Source organism: Fundulus heteroclitus, chromosome 15 (assembly GCF_011125445.2).
Source record: "Fundulus heteroclitus isolate FHET01 chromosome 15, MU-UCD_Fhet_4.1, whole genome shotgun sequence".
In the NCBI taxonomy this organism is placed as follows: Eukaryota; Metazoa; Chordata; class Actinopteri; order Cyprinodontiformes; family Fundulidae; genus Fundulus; species Fundulus heteroclitus.
Window position 1 is genome coordinate 28,636,319 of NC_046375.1, and position 17,192 is coordinate 28,653,510.

Here is a 17,192-nt window from a genome sequence, read left to right on the forward strand (position 1 = left end):
GAGTGAGTTTGATAAAGAAAATCCAAAAACTTACAAAAACACTGGAGAACTCAGGAGCAAAAACCAAAACGTAAACCTGGGGTGGAACACGAGGAAGCGATGAGGCAAGGTGGCAGGCAGCAGCAGTGGGCACAGGAGTAGTAACATGAAGCAGTGCAGCTGAAACAGGTGAAGCCGTGCGGAGCAGAGCAGAGAAACCAGCAGTGAGTGGAGAACGAAAGGAGCTTAAATACTGTGAGGAGAGGAACAGGAACAAAGGCAGGGGAAGATTGGAGAATTGGACACAGGTGTGGAGAAGGAACTGAGAGATAGTGGCAACAGGGGGTGAGAGAGAGAGCAACAAAGCAAAGCAGGCAGAATGTAACTAAACAAACACATAAAAAAAAAACAGAACTGTGTAAACCATGACAAGTCCATGACCGACAAGGATGAAGAGTCAGAAGATATTTCTGGAGCTGACTAAAATCTTGATTTTATGTCTACTCTACGAAAGAAAAACACAATTGGTTCATCCTATGTTCCAGACAAGGATACAGCATGGGGGATATCCTCGTCTTAAGGGTGCACCTAACAGCTGATCCAGATAAATGGCTGTAGTGCCAAACAATGGTGACAAAAGATGAACATTGTTCAACTTGTGTCACGTTGCAAGCCCATATGTGCACGTTCCTTGGCTGGAGGAGGGCAAGAAACTGTCGCCTCATCCACAACTTCCCAGTGTGTCGAGCCCATAAGGTGTAATTGGTTCAGATATTATTTTGTCTCAATTAAAGTTCTTAATCAACTTTGACTAAGCTTGGCACATTTTAGAATGTTTAACGATATCCTTGTTGATAGGTTTGTTTATCGCTAAGTGTGGAAATTGTGTTGACATGGGGATTATGCTTTGTCTGTCTCTGATTGCTGCGGTGCATCAGAATTGCCCCTGTGGAAAAAAAATAACTTAACTGAACTGAGAACTAAACTGATCAGATCAATATTCCATAAATTGTGTTGACTTGATATTATACTGTAATTAAAAAGTGTTTCTTTATTATTTTATTTGAGCAATGTATATTACTACTACTACTACTACTACTACTACTACTACAACTAATTGAATTGAATTGAACTACCACTAATAATAATAACAATAATTTTAGCAATAGTGTTAACAATGACAATAAATACTAACTTTATTATTTATTGTAGTGATAAAATTTACACCATAGGAAAACTCATCAAGCCTATTGACTGCACTCTCAGCACTATTACATTGACCTTTTTGCATATTTTCTTATCATATTACATACATATTTTTTAACATACATAAACAAAAATCTCCACTGTGTTACTGTCCTACAGTGGGGAAATTCGGGCATGACAATGCTGAATTTACACACAATAATCATTATCCAACATTTTTACAATGTTATGCCCCAACAAATTAAAAAGATCTCTATTAATTTCTACCACAGCTAAAAGAAAAGTATCTCTGACAGCCTTGAAGCAGCCAGTGTACTCTTTTATTTCATTTTCCAGAAGAACTTCGAATTTGATTTGTTTATGCTGTTCCACAGCAGAGGAAAGCGTCCACTTATCTCCAACGGGTGTTTGCCGGGTACTAAGGCACACAAAACACGCAGCATGCCGTAGCATCTCAGATTGATCAGTCACCATGACCATGGGAGGTTATTTTAGAGCCACTGATTTTAATAAAACATTCAGTATTGCAGTCATTTGCGATCCCAGAACAACGGTGCAGTAAAGGGACACCACAGTGGTAATGTGCTGTGGTTGTTGATTATTCATCCAGATGACTGGTCCTTGGTCCAAGAATCTCTTTCATATGAAAAAAAAATCACCTTATAGCCCTGCCTTTTACCTCGGTTCTCCCTCTCTGCTCCAGAGTTTTAATCAATCATCTCCTTGCTTAGCTCTTTCCACATCCACAACATTGGTGACCAAAATACTCAGCAAAATGAATATACTTTATATTCATATATAAAAAACTACAAATTGAACTATCAGAAATGAGGATAAGCAGCTGCAGTGAAAAGAGCACCTCTCCTCTGAGACAGCAAGGCATCCAGCAGAGGTAGAACTGATGGCACACTGGCTGAGTAAGGAGAGGAACTCCACTTGCTAATGTTCAGAACTCCTAGACACCATAGAATAGAAATACCTTTACTGTCCCACAGTGGGGTAATTCAGGCGTGACAGTGGCAAAAACAAATAGACAGAAGACACCAGACTTACATACAAGATTAATTAATAGGAAAATAGCTCAATTTAAAGTTAAACTGAACAGCAGAAAAGAAAGAGTTACCAGAACGGGGGGAATACTGCGCTATTATTAATATATAATAAGGCATATTCAGGTGAATATAAAATGTTCAAGTGAAACAAATAAAATCAGCACCCGGTTTACAGAACGATGTAAAAAAAAACTGCAATAAGCTCAAAGCTGGAACAGAAGTCTTTAAACAAGAGCAGGCTGTGAGTGTTCCACTGTCTGACCCGGAATGTTGCTGACCTTAAACACACAACTCACGCTACTAGTTCACAACTTCATCGGTAAACTTAAAAATCCTGTTCATTTCATCATCAGCACACAGGCTGCGGATCGTTACTCGTCGTGCATAAATGACCCAGAATGAGCTGAAATACGGACCCACAAAGCCGCCAAGTCAGGGAAAACATGACCGAGTTTCTCCTTACCTGTTTGGCATCCTTCCCAGGACCAGGCGGTGGTTGTTGTCGCTCAGACGGGACCGCTGCTGCGCCGCGCCTGCCTCCGATCCCGGCAGGTTCTGGATGTAGAGGACAGATGTGCGAATCAAACTCAGTTCGGATGCGCGCTCTGTCAACAAGGTGCGCAGACGGAAACAATGCGCAGGGAGAAAGAGCGTCTTTTCCGCCCTCTTATCTCGTCTTTCTCTGAAGGTCCACACAAGTGTGACAGAAGTTGTTTGGGAAGTCCACATGGACCGGATCGCCCTGGAGCGACACCGTGAAGAGCTGAACCTCACTGCGGCCACCGCTGCTGCTGCTGCTGCTGCTGCTGTGTGCTGGAGGCTGTCGGGGCGTGTTCTTCAAGGAGGAGGAGGAGGAGGACAGAGGATGCGCAAAGATGCTCGGCTTGAGGAAGACGCTCCTCAAAAAAGTTTGGAAAGGATATCCCGCCTTATTTTTACTTTATTTTACATTTTGTGAAAAATGTGCAGAACAACTTCTTCCGTGCAAATGTTTTGGACTTTAGTATTAGAACGCCAAATGAGGCTGCAGTCCTTAGAAATAGCAACCCAAATAAACACGGATGTCCCTCTGTACGCTCTGTATCAGCTTTACTCGTTCTAACCTGTGCCGACATTAATGGATCCAACCCATATTCAGAAATACATAATCTATTCATTGAAGATTCAAGTTTGTCTTGGAGAGTATTTCAGGAAAACAGAAAAGCACTGAGGCAGTGATGCTGAAAATGAGATGAAAAAAAAAAAGAAAAAAAAAGAAAATGAGATGAAATATATAGAACACACAGTCCCATCAGTACATTAACTTGCTTTGTCCAGGGAAGAGACTAGATATCGCAGAACCTTGTTCACCAAAACTAAGAAGGACACCACAATGGTTGATTCAGAATCAATACAGGTACACCTACTGTCCATCCAATACCTTTGTAAATAATTCATTTGGTAAGGCTAGCATTTTCCAAACAGCACAGACCATCGATGGTGGAGTTGCACTCTGTAATATTAGTACATGTAGTACCCTAATCACCCTACAGTCAGGCAAAGCCATGTTCATCTGACACAAAGGAAGCTTTATTTGAAGGTGCTAGAAAGGGTTATTGATATGAGTTTTTATACAATCATATTCAATAAATTAATATGTTTTCCGACGAGACTTGTACCTTTTGAAAATAACAACTTTTAAGCAGGTATTAAATACACTGCTTAATAATCCCAAATTCCTGTATTTGAAATGTTTTTTTTAGTTCATTTTATTGGTCAGATGTAATGTAAGAAAAGACGTGAAAACATCAGTTTTTCAATTGAATTGAATAGAATCAGTCTTTGTGTAATTAATTTATAAAGTTTCATTTTGTACTCTTCAATAATACTCTAATCTATTTAATATTACCCAAGTTAATTGTTAGCTCATCAAAACAACCTGAACCGAGAGGGTGGAGAAGGCCTTAGAAAGAGAGCTAGGTTCATGTTGGCCCCATCTCTGGGTGGGTGGTTCCGTGGGTCGTCTGGTCTAGGTGCAAGTCAAGACTTTTTGAGCTGTTTACAACTCCTGTATCTCAAACAGTTGTATCTTCAATATTCAAATGTCCCAGTCCTCCAGCTTCCTCATCAGGATCAGCTTCCCTCACAACCATCTATAGTGATGTTGCAGCCCCGCCGGCTTCAGCCCTTACCAACAGACCCCCTAGCGAGTTGTATTTCCACCCATGCCTGTATTCTCCTTGTCTGTGTAATGCTTGGCTTCAGAGAACCCTATATCGGAGCCAGACAGGGTGTTGTGTTTTAAAAAGTTTAATAATATATATTTGATTCTGTCTGATCCTGTCTGTGAAATCACTGTCTGCAGTCACAGTGAAGTCACTTACTGCCTGCTCAAACTCTGCTCAGATAATCAGGTCACTATATATACCAGCCTCTCCCAGTGTGTAACTGCAAGATTCTTTAAAGCCATTGTGGGACTTAACCATCCAGTATTCCTTGATTGCCTGCCTGTTTTTGACCTCTGTCGTCCTGTGGAATTTGCTTGCCTGTCTTGCCCTGGTCAAATTTGTCCTGTGGCTTCTGATTCTGGACATCAAAATCTTGAACCATCTCTCAACGAAGTCTGCCTCCCTCTGTCCCTGTTGGATACTTATGCCTATCGTGTGCTTCTTGTTACTGATACAAGCCTGCATCTCTGATTCTCCCCAAGCCTCTGTCCCTTCGGAAATCTCAGCCTGTTGACTAATATATTGTATATGACCCTAGCTTTTCTTATGGATCTCTGCCTTCAGCCTATTATGCTGTAATGCAAACAAATCTGGAAACCCGATAATTCAGCCAACACAGAAATTCGTTTAAATGGTTTGTTGAATGAACTGGTGTTCCTGGAACAGGAACTCACAGGGGCACTCTGAACTACTGTGGGGGAGAGAACAAGGTTAGTGGCCGAGACCAACTCAGTGTAAAGATGTGGGTACTGAATAAAAGCCACTAACCTTTTCAGAAGCCAGGAGGCTGCACTGGTTCTGATCGGTGGATCCAAGGGCTCCATCAGGGTGATCTGAATCACTGACTAAATGATCCACTTCTTGTAGTATGACAGTGAGGCTGAAACAGAAGGGAATCTGTAGTCCATGCTAAGGACATAAACAGAACAGGCAGGCGTAAGAGAGAGGACAGGTCCACAGGGCTGAGCTGGAATCATAGTAAGAAACAGTCCAGGAATTGACCAGAGCTGCTCCCCCAAACTATATGGTGTAAAGGAGGCCCTAACTACCCCTCACCACCCACAAGAGAACCCACAGTGTGAAAGATTCAACAGAACATTGTACAATCTGCTACGGACAATTCTACCTGAGAAGAAACAACGCTGGCCAGAGCATCTGACAGAACTCGTGTATGACTATAAAGTCACACCACACATAACCACAGGGTATTCACTCAACTACAGATTGTTCAGTCAATGCCCTGCTGAGGAAGGAACAAAGAAGGGACAAGCACCTGGATTGTCTAGCAGTACATCAGGAACGTCTACAGCATATACATGCCAGAGCCAGGGAGTAAACTGGAAAGAGGGTCATAGAGAGGGCTGCAGGTCGTAAAGGAAAGTATACTGTCCATCGATTGAAGGGGGATATTTGGTGTACCTCCATAACAGACAGCTAGGTAGAAACAAGATTAACAATATACTCATTGCTAATACATTAATATTCCAAATGTTTAGTTCAGTTAATAGATGTAAACTGGCCTCACATTAAAAAGATTACATTGCGTTCTGTTGGATGCACTCAGTGAATAAACGACCCACAAAATCTATGTATTTCATTGTCTGCCTTTTTACAGGGTTACAAATGTTTTATTGACCTCTTTGGTTTTGGGCCCATTGGGCATGGGTTTAAACACGTACCAATAGTTGTACTGAATTTGTTAAAGCTAATGTGACCTCATTCCAGATTATTTAAGATAAACTTTGGTTCTCAAACCTAAACAGCCACACTGATCTGTGATATCCTAGCATCATTTTATGAGTAATGGTTTTTAATCATTATATTTCTGTCCTTTTGTTTTTACATGTGTACATAGGTTAATTTGTTTTCTTTAATCATATTAATTTTGCTTAGTAATATATTTATAAAAACATCACAAGGCTAATCAAAGAGTAGTTGATTGAAATGTGTTTTACTTGTTCATAAATTATATTTTGAAGAGAAACTGTCACACAGATATTCTTTATGTTTGAATACATAGGATATCTTTGTATTTTTGCATCATATAAACATCCAATACACTATAACAGAACTTAGATATATTTTCCTTCATATATTTTCTGTTGGTTTTTAAATAGTCTCTGACTAGCTGGAGCAAGTATAGGTAACATACTATATAGAATAACATGACATAAACATGAATGGTGACATGAAAAAGGTGTCAAATATCTATTCACCATGCCAATGTCAGTTTATTTGTAAAGCCATTAAAAACCATGTATGTTGGACCAACAGGGATACATCAGGGTGTCATGAAGGTGTAGAAATGAACAGTAATGAAACCAGTTAGTTGTTTATTTTTTGTTATCCAGTGCTTGAACAGTCTGACCAGTTCTGTATTGGTAAGTTGTTCAATTAAGTTAGTCCAGCTATAGTAAGAAATTGCTTGCTTCATAAGGTAAATGTTTACATTTTTTTTCCTGGAAGGTTGTAAATTCCTAATCTGAGAGGACTGTGGAGCGAAAATGAACTTTATGACCAAGATTATTTGACATCCTTATAGTCTAAATTTGCTGGAATAGGTCATTAGGCTGACACAGCAAATTTTAATTGGTGGTGAGCAGTTCAAACAGTCTATATAAAGCCCCAGCTGGTTCATCTCCAGCTAGCTTTCTAGTCTATTTGTAAAGCCATGCTGGTGTTTGGGAGGCCTACGTCTGTCTGCAAGATGGTCCTGAGCAGGAAATTTGAATTATTCAGCCACCTCACAGCAGATTGACGTTGTCATGTGTAAGGCAACTTGGCTGGCCTCTGCCTGCACCAGAGAACACCAGCAGATGGATACAGACTGCCACTGCAGAAACACAAGCAGATTACATAACTCCACATTCAGATTTAACTCCTGCACAATTTAGGCCTGGTTCACAATTTACTGCATGGCTGGAGCCATTTTTTCATGCTCATCTTTCTCTGATCAGACGCAGAATGTGTTATGCTTTCACAGAGAGGAATGAGAATCATAAATTATTCACCTGGTCCAGCTTTTATGGGCAAATGCTGAGCACACAGCAGCAAGGACTCATCTCAGAACAAGCAGTTAAGCTTTTTAGTAGATACCCAGCAACTGTTTATGCCACTCTCTAATGCATCACATTAAGTCAGCTTGAGTCAAACACAATTATGGAAATGACTGGAGTTAGACAAGAACGTGTGAAATGCTATAAACCAAAACATTGTCATAAATTTTCAGAAAGACATAACGTACCCCCTTTAATGTGATACAATTACCATAGTGGCCATTAGTGATATTAGAGTGAAGCTTTACTGATGGCTTGGATCGTGATTAGAGCCATAATTTCTCAGGATAACTCCTGTCACTTTTACAGAGCCATTGACACTATGAATACATGCCATTACAAAATATCGCTACCTTATATATGGCTACATTAGAAATGATATATGATCTGTATTTTAGCTTCTCCTCAGACCTCCCCCACTTGCCCTCGATTGAAATGTTCCCCACCAACCAAGGTTGAGACAATCTGACCTGGCTGAAAGACATGTTCTCATGACTGCTTATGTTTACAGACAAATGTATTACTGTCAGGGAATGTGTGTGTGTGTGCTTCTCTCCATGATACGATGAAGGAATGTGCCTCTCATGGAGGGCATTTGTGTGCTTGCTTTAGAGTGGATAGTATGATGTCCAAGAGAGCCCAGCGTTAATCCAGCCTGGGGTTGTCACTTTGATCTCTAGATGAGAGGCTCTACAGTAAAGCTCTCAAGCTTACCTTTTCTGTTAAGAGTCACTCAAATTTTACAAATAGGTTAATCGCACATCTTGAGACAAGAGGTGCATCCCATCTGTAGGTGTTGCTTACATTTTACATTAGTACTCTCTTCAGATGATGAAAATAAGCTACTTGTGTGCTCTACACAGGAACCAGTAGGAGACCCTTGCACAGTAATTACCAAACTTGAAAGGGTGTAATGATTGCACTGTATGTTAAATAAACTTTGGCACAAAACATTTACAAACACTGCTGGAAACTCAGGGATTTGTTTTATTTATGGGTATATTAGCTTTGGAATAAAGAGACACACAAATGGCCAACTATTTACAGAAGATGCTGAAACCCTAAAGGTTTCAGCAGGAAAGAAACTGATTATTTATGTTTTAAAAGTAAAAACATAAATAAATGCTCCACTAAATAAACCAATGTACTTAAAATGTAGCAATTAATAAAAAATAAGAACATTATATCTATCAATATGTCCGTTTAAATTATTCAATTTATTCACTACACCATGTGTTTTATAATTTAATTGACCATCACATTTTTTTCTCTATTTCCAACACATAATTAATTTAATTTTGATTTTAATTTAACTGTATATTTTTCACGCTTTTCCTTTACTTACAGATGTCTCTTAATTCCCGCTTTTATTGTCTTCCCTTGTTTTTTCCCCACAAACCTTTTTATTTCCCTTCATTCGTTTACATTTTTCTGTCTCCTTTTTACTTTTCTTTGTGCATTTCTGCCTCATTATGAAAATAAGATGTGCTGTCCTTTGTTGACTCAGTTCCGCTGTTATTAATCAATCAGAAGGATGTGGAGAACTGGATCATGACCATACTTCTATACTATGGGGTTATATTTGTACCACCAACCTGAGCGCGCAGTCATTAATATGAGCATGCAGTGAGGCTGCTGTGCACCACACATGCTCTCTCAATACATGAACATCAATGGCCAAAAAACCTGAAACTCACACTATGCGGCCCCAGCCCAGCAGATTGAGCATGGATTCTCCAAGAACAGAAGGTCTGTTTCAGACTCGGTGGACAAAACTGTTTTCATCATTGCCTGAAGAATACGGCATTGATACTGAAGCTCTGTGTGTAATGCATGAGACAGATACCCAATAGTTCAGCCAGAAAATAGTAGACTTAAAGAATTTGTTTTTCTCCACTGGTTTGGTTCATTTCTTAATACAGAAATTACATTCTTAAAACTCTAAGGTCATTGGCCAAAACAGTTATACAGCTCAGCACAATGCCATAGCTTACTTGCAAAAGCTCAATTGCTTTGGCTCATTTCCTGAAACAGACCAGATGTTCTCAACACTCTTGGTTCTTTTGCCAAAATAGCCTGAATTGATCAGCACACCATGGTTCACCTGCAAAAGCCCACATCTCTCCCAAAACAGTTCATCCATGTGCCAAAATTGAATTCCTTTGTCACAGAAATAGTCAGTGACCCCAAAATACATTATCCCTTTGACATTGTGTGAGCACTTTAAGTGAAATTGTTTAGATGTTTTGTCACTATTGCAGAGCACTGCCCAATAGAACACAGTTGCGCATACAACTGATAAAAAAGGTTTTATAGTAAGAGTAGCTTCAAAGGTTTGACATCACATTTTACACTCATACTGCCAAGGAAATTGTAACGATTTTCATTCACGCTAATAAAGTAACTTCCATATATTACTGTACTGTACAGTCGAGTAAAAAGAAAAATATATATTGTATACATATACTGTAATATAAACACAAACAAAAAAACACAAAGTGTATTTAGCCTACAGTGTTGTGAATATAGTAAAGCTGGAGTTTCAACACTAGCACCTCACCAGCCACCGTCCTCACCCTCCTGGTCCTCCAAACGCTGCTGTCCCTTTGGCCACAGATTCTTGTCCACGTCACAGTGTATATTCTCCCTTGCAAAGCAACAAGAGAAGAAACAGTGTGCATGTCGCAACCATCCCCTACACTGATCTCCTCTAAAGTCTCCACACACAGCGTCCATTGCATTGAGCAGGGACCTGTGAGCCTGAGCCCGATGTTTATATACTCTTCACCTCCAAGTAGAGAAAAACTCCTCAATAGGATTCAGGAAAGGAGAGTAAGGTTGTGCCCTACATCTCTTGCTTTATGCACAGTGTTCTGTCCTATACAGCTAACTATTCTATCATTGTTTGAGTACTGTACATACCTATTTTCCTTTGGAAAGGTTTGGATGATGGAGGAGACTGTAGAGCGAGGTCCTTTAGGCTGCCCCAGGCCACCTATTTCTGCCATGGTAAGGCGATGGTTGACAACATGGTATATACTTGTGGTACAAATTTCATCCGGGACAGCCTGGTGACTTTGTGCTCCACGGCCTCTTCCCCCTATCCCACCACTACGCACCCTCAATCGAATTTTTCCTTTTCCTCGAGCAAGATGTTGCCCTTGTTCATTTACTTGTGCCTGGTGCCTAAATGTTCAGAAATTGTACCGGTCCTGGTCAAGCTCTATATAAAGGCCTACATGTTTGGCAGCACTGATAATCATGGACAGCACTTGTCAGGTAACTTACTGCACTTCAATTCAATCAATTCAAAAGACTGTTGTGCATGTGATGACTTATACAAAGATATCCTGCTGACATATTTTGGAGAGAAGAACCGTTAGATTGAGGATCAACTAATCAGTTTAGATCACTATTATCTATTACTGTAACTTGGAAAATGTGCTAAACGTAGGCTAGCTGTTCTAACTTTGGTCTACTTGTAGTTAATCATTAGCAGAGATGTACTGAGACATTTGAGACATGAATAAAGACATTTGCAATTTGATGAAATGAAATGAATGAGAAATGCTGTTCTTTTGTGAACAATTGCCAAGTGGTTTGGAGGTTTGTCCAAGTTATTTTGAGAGTGTAATTTCTGTTTCAAGAAATTAGTCAAACCAATGGAGAAAGACTGTAAAGAGAATAATCTCAGTCATGGTCAGTAAACTGCCAAGAGCACACTTAGGAACCACTGTGGGGAAGAGGGAGAGGTTATTAGCCTGTCTGGCAATGTGGCAATAAGAATTGTTGTCTTGCCAAAAAGAGTCCAGCAGATTTTACTTTCACAAGTGGAGCCTTACTGCTTTTGCCATAATGCTCCGCTTGATTTATATATGCAAGAAGCTTTATTAGATTTTATGCTGGGACTATTTCATGTTCAATGGACACTGAAATGGGAAGGTAAAATAGGAAAAAAGGAGAAAAACAGATGAGACAAAATGCTAAAAGGGAGAAAAGGTGAAAGAGGAGAGGAAAGGAAGAGAGCGATATAACATCCTCTGAGTCTACCTGCTCACCTGCAAAGAGAGACATAAAACAACAGCAAAACCATCTGATAAAGTATTACAGGTACAAACCACCAACGCCTTGATATCATCATTGAAGAAAATAAAGTATTAATACGACATCTATGAAGTGACAGCTAAAGAAATGGTAGGGGTTTCTGTATAGAAATTAATCTGTAAGCACCTGAATGTAATCACCTATAGGTCTTTGTGAGAGTGCACTTGTGTAAGTAAGGTTTTTTCATTAGAAAAATGCTTAATAGTGGTTGTGAGGAACAAAATACCCCCCCAGCACCAAGGCAAACACCAGATGAACCAAAACTCCCGATACCTGAAGGGACCCCCTGAGCAAATGTGCCCAAGAGGGGCCAACACAGGGAAAGCTGCCTCCTTAGTGGAGACCTGAGATGTCCCGGGAGAGGGGGCAGTTCAAACCCAACCTGACAAATAGACAAACAGAAAACCACATACATGCTCACATTCACACATTCCAACCCTTGTGCCCCCACATGCGAACACTCCTACCAAAAAACCCCCCAAAAAAACAACACCACATATCCTTTATTCCCAAGTCCAGGCACCAGCATCCTAGAGGGCAATCCAGTCCCCGGACCCGGGAGGTGAACCCCAACAGAGATGGGGCCAACATGAACCGAACGGGCAAACCAACCAAAGCCCACCCCACAAACCCTGTGGTTCTACCTCCCCCACACTGCCCTCCATCCCCAAGCCCCCCCCCCCCCCCGCCCTCTCCCCCATATTCCAGAACACAGCAAAAGCGTCGACCCCAGCCGATCACCCAGACCAAACGTCCACCCCCAGCCAAGACCCCGGACCCGGTGGCCCGCTCCTCCTCCAGGCCCCAGACTCCGGGTGGCAATCAGAGAACAAGGGTGTGAAAAAGACCCCAACCCTGCATCCGCCTGCCCAAATGTCATGTTGTTGCTCTGAGGCAGGATCTCTAACGACCTCTGATGAGGCAGGATAACCAGCCTCTGATGAGGTGCACATCTCTAATGACCTCTGTCAAGACAAGATCTCTGACAAACCTCTGGTGAGCTGGTGAAATTGGGTAAGTGAGGAGTGTCCAACATGAACCTCCCAACGTGAAGCTCATTGATGAGAGATTGACCAGCAAGAACTTCCTCCTCAGATAGTTGTGGACCAGTGACAGGCCGTTAGCATGCAGATGACCACAGCTCACGGGATGTGAATTGTGATGGTGACGAGAATGACAATGAAGAAGAAGATGATGATGATGATGATGATGATGATGATGCTAACAATAACGAGGCTGAAGATGGCAGTGAAGGTGGAATCAAAAACAGTTCATATGGTGTAAGTGGTGGACAGGAAGATAATAATGGCTGGACCGTAACTTAGAGTGATGGCGAACCAAAAGGGAGTAACAGCAAAGACAGGGAAGAGAGTGATTGGACCAACGACACTGGTTGAGCACAGGCACCATCTGGTGACTCGGGGCAAGTAATAGAAGCTGGAACGGACTGATGACATGGGCATTTCTAGCTTAGTGGTAGACCCTGCATGCCTTTGATGGCATCTTTGGTGCTCTTTGTCCTCTCCTTCATCCTCTTGACCTGAAAACTGGCTCAATGCCTATCTGCTTAACTTTGTATCCTTCCTAGACAAAGAAACCTATGGACCTACTCTACCATTGCTCTCTCTAACATGAAAAGTATTCCTGGATCTGTGCTTCTGTGCTCTTTTGGTCTGTCTGCTCTGTCTTCTCAAGCGACCAGTAGGTCGTTGTAGATGGCCATTCACACCAAGCTTGGTTCTGCTAGAGGTTTATTTTTTGCTAAAGTGGAGTTGTCCTCTACAGTGTCATTACATGCATGTATGTTGACTTTGTCAACGACACATTGCCAGCGACTGTCCACTGTGGCTACACACTCTTTTAGGAGGAGTGAATGCTGTAAGTCAATGACTTGTTGCAATCACATAAAAAAAACTTTTTAACCAATTTGTCTGGAGGATTTGATTGAATTGACTTTGTAAAGTGCCTTGAGATGATGTGTTGTGAATTGGCACTATATAAATAAAATTGAATTAAACTGCTTTTTGTGCACAAATGTATTCTGAGACCTGACTGCTTTTATAACAAGGCGCCTCAGTCATAATTAAATGAAATAAGAAAAAAAAATCCTACATATAAAACACAAGGGCAAAATATAAGCCATTTAACAACCATTACTATGCTATCCTACACTCTACATACCATAGGTACACTTAATTTTTGTTAACTCAGTAACAATACACTGCAGGAAAGAAACCCTGAGTCCATGTTTTTTATCAACACGGTAGAACTGCCTGGGTGAGCTCTCTGTCTCCTGCTTGAATGTGTAATTAAGCTGATGGAATTGAACGTATCACTAGCATCCTGCAATTGCTGTGTGGATACTTTGTTTGAAAATAGTTCCATACTGAGGAGATGTTGGATTTTTTTCATTGTAAATACTTATAGCATTGCTAAAACGGCTGATGTTTAAATTTAAATTATAGTCTCAATGGTTGATGAGGAGCTGGAGTGTAAACTCCACTGTTTGCATGCAGCTCTCTTGCTGATTTATGCTTAGGATAAATACTATAAATGTGTCGTTAACTACAATTTGGTATGCATTGATTCCTTGGTCACACTACTGGTTCTTTTTGTGATGATAGTGACATTGAAAGGCATCAGACCCACCTAATAACTTTCAGCAGACCTTTGTACACATCTTTTAGTGTGTCTTCAGAAGAACAAATAAATAAAATGAGAAGAAACTGTGATTAATGTTTCTCAGCACACATATAATATATATTTGTATATGGGTAATAACACCTCCCTGCATTGACTGTGATGAGACTAAATGTGAAACACTGAGCCTTTCCTCTGTTCAATCTGAGCACGGTTTGGCCATAATTCATGAAATCTGGCTTATGTATGGGTGTTAGGAGGGGCAGACAAGAGCCGCGTCTTGTTTGCTGAAGAAATCGAGAAATCCGTTATCATTCACTGCCAGCCATTCCTCTCACCCTGCCCAGAATTTCTCTTTAATTGCCTTGTGTATTCGTTCAACCCCCGACGCTTAGAGTAAACCTGATAAAAGGGGCAGCAAATCGATCAGCCTTTAATAAGGTAACAGAAAATCTTCTCTACATTGAAGAAATCCTAAAACACAATTTCCAATTACCATGTGGTTAGATGGGTAATTTTCAAGGTGTACTAGTTAGGTCTTTTCTGTGTTCCCACTACAAGACCCTCTGCTGTTTAAAAATATTTGATCTTTAAATGATTGTGATCACATTGTAAAGCAAATAGGTGGCAAGTTGCTTCATGCACACATATCCTAATCATTTAGAATATCAGAAATATTTCAATGTCATGGCAGGCAGAATCACAAATAATGTAACTGACTGCTGTGTGTGCATCAGGAGTGTTCTGTTTTCTTCCTAGTGGCTACATCTGATGTGGTGTTGTGACACTGTCCTGGAGGGGGACAGTAGCTGAGCTACTGCTGGCAACAACTTCATGTTATCCTTCTATATGTATATATATATTTTATATATATATATATATATATATATATATATATATATATATATATATATACAGTTGACCCTGTCTTTCAGTGGTTAACCCTGTCTCTCTCCTATACATCCTATACAAACATTGGCTGAGCTTTTTTTTTTTTTTTTTTTGGCTGAGCTTTTACTGCGACTACCTGTATATGCTCTATTTCATCCTACGGACTTGAAAACTGGCTCAGAGTTTATCTGCCTAGCCGTATTTCTCTACTAGATGAATCCATCAAATGAGCAACAGTCACTAATATTTACTTTTCTCCCACATGTAAAGTACTCCTGGAGCATACCTCTGTGTTTTTTTTTGTATTTGTATGCTTTCTCTTCTCAAACCAACACTCAGCCATGGAAGAAGGCTGTTCACACTGAGCTTGGTTCTGGTTCTGCTGAAGGTTTCTTCCTGTTAAAGGGGAAATTTTCTCTCCACTACATGATGCATGTTCTATACGTGGGATTGATAGCAGTCACTTTACAGATTATGTAAATTGCTCAGTCTTTTTTGCTCCTCAAAGCTAATGTAAATCTACTTGATAGAAGCAGATGTTACAGATGAGGTGTGAAAGATCAGATGCTCATAAGGAAGCTGTCTGTGTCTGTCTCAAACCTGTGGAAGTATGATGGTTCATCAAGCCAGGTGAACCAGTTTTCTGTGACAGACGCAAAAGCAAGAAGATGTAATTCTGACAAAGGATTTGAAAAATAAATCTTCATGAATGAAACATTACACTGCAACTGCAGTCATTTTTGATAACATTAAATGAAACATAAAAGCAGAAAAGTAATGCTTAAGTTGTTAAGAGAACACATTATTGATCAACTGAAAATTCCTGCTGTCATAGATTTAGAATGTCTTTTGACCCACATGCAGCAAAACTCTCCGAGTTCCAGGGCAAGTTTAAACCAAAGCTTTATTTGTTCCTTAATAGAAAGTTCAGGGGGTGCACAGGGGGATCTGTTAGAGGAGCATGGAAACATTGGGAACTGAAGGTTGCACAGAATCTTTCCTGAGATGGCTTATGCAGCTTACTGTTTTGGCATTAGGGGGTCCGCCGCAGGAACAAGGATCCTGCACCCTGGTGGAGGGTGGGAATCAAGTGGAGCCGGTGGTTGGAGAGCGGGCCGGCAGTAGGGTCTGGACCAGCAGTCGGCGAGCTCAGAGAAAGGGGTGTGATGACAACCCCAAGTCCAGGTAAACAGTTTGGTCAGTAACTGAAACCTGTATGTCCAGATAGAAGGAAATATTTGATAAAATGAGGTAGTCGAAAATTACTTCTTAAAGAGTAGCTGGTTTCGTAGACAAACAGAGCTAGAACTATATTTGAGCTTGACATTAACACAAAGGACAATCAAGCAGAGATGAGTCACTTGGCTGCTCCTTATATCCCCGGCTGGTAAATCCTATACTATCGGTATATACTAGTAAGACTATTAAAAAACAGCAGATTACTTTAAGATATGTAAAGGCCTATATTAAATTCATTTTGCGAACACATCAACAGATTAAATAATTGCTCACTTTTTTGCCGAGGATCGGAACGCCAAGGTCCCCGCCCTCTACTGCTACCCGTTGCACAATGCACCCGACCCCTTTGGCCCCTTCGACAGGTGGTGAGCCCATTGGAAGGGGGACCCATGTCACCTCTTCGGGCTGAGCCCGGCCGGGCTCAATGGGCAAAAGCCCGGCCACCAGACACTCGCCAACGTGCCCCACCTCCAGGCCTGGCTCCAGAGTGGGGCCCCGGTGACCCGCGTCCGGGCGAGGGAACACGAGGTCCAACAATCGTACTCATCATCATCTCGGCTGCAGAAGCTGGCTCTTGGGACGTGGAATGTCACCTCTCTGGTGGGGAAGGAGCCTGAGCTTGTGCGCGAGGTTGAGAGGTTCCGACTAGAGATAGTCGGACTCACCTCGACGCACCGCTCTGGCTCTGGAACCAGTCTCCTTGAGAGGGGCTGGGCATTCTTCCACTCTGGAGTTGCCCATGGTGAGAGGCGCCGAGCTGGGGTTGGCATACTTGTTGCCCCCCATCTCGGTGCCTGCACGTTGGGGTTTTCCCCACT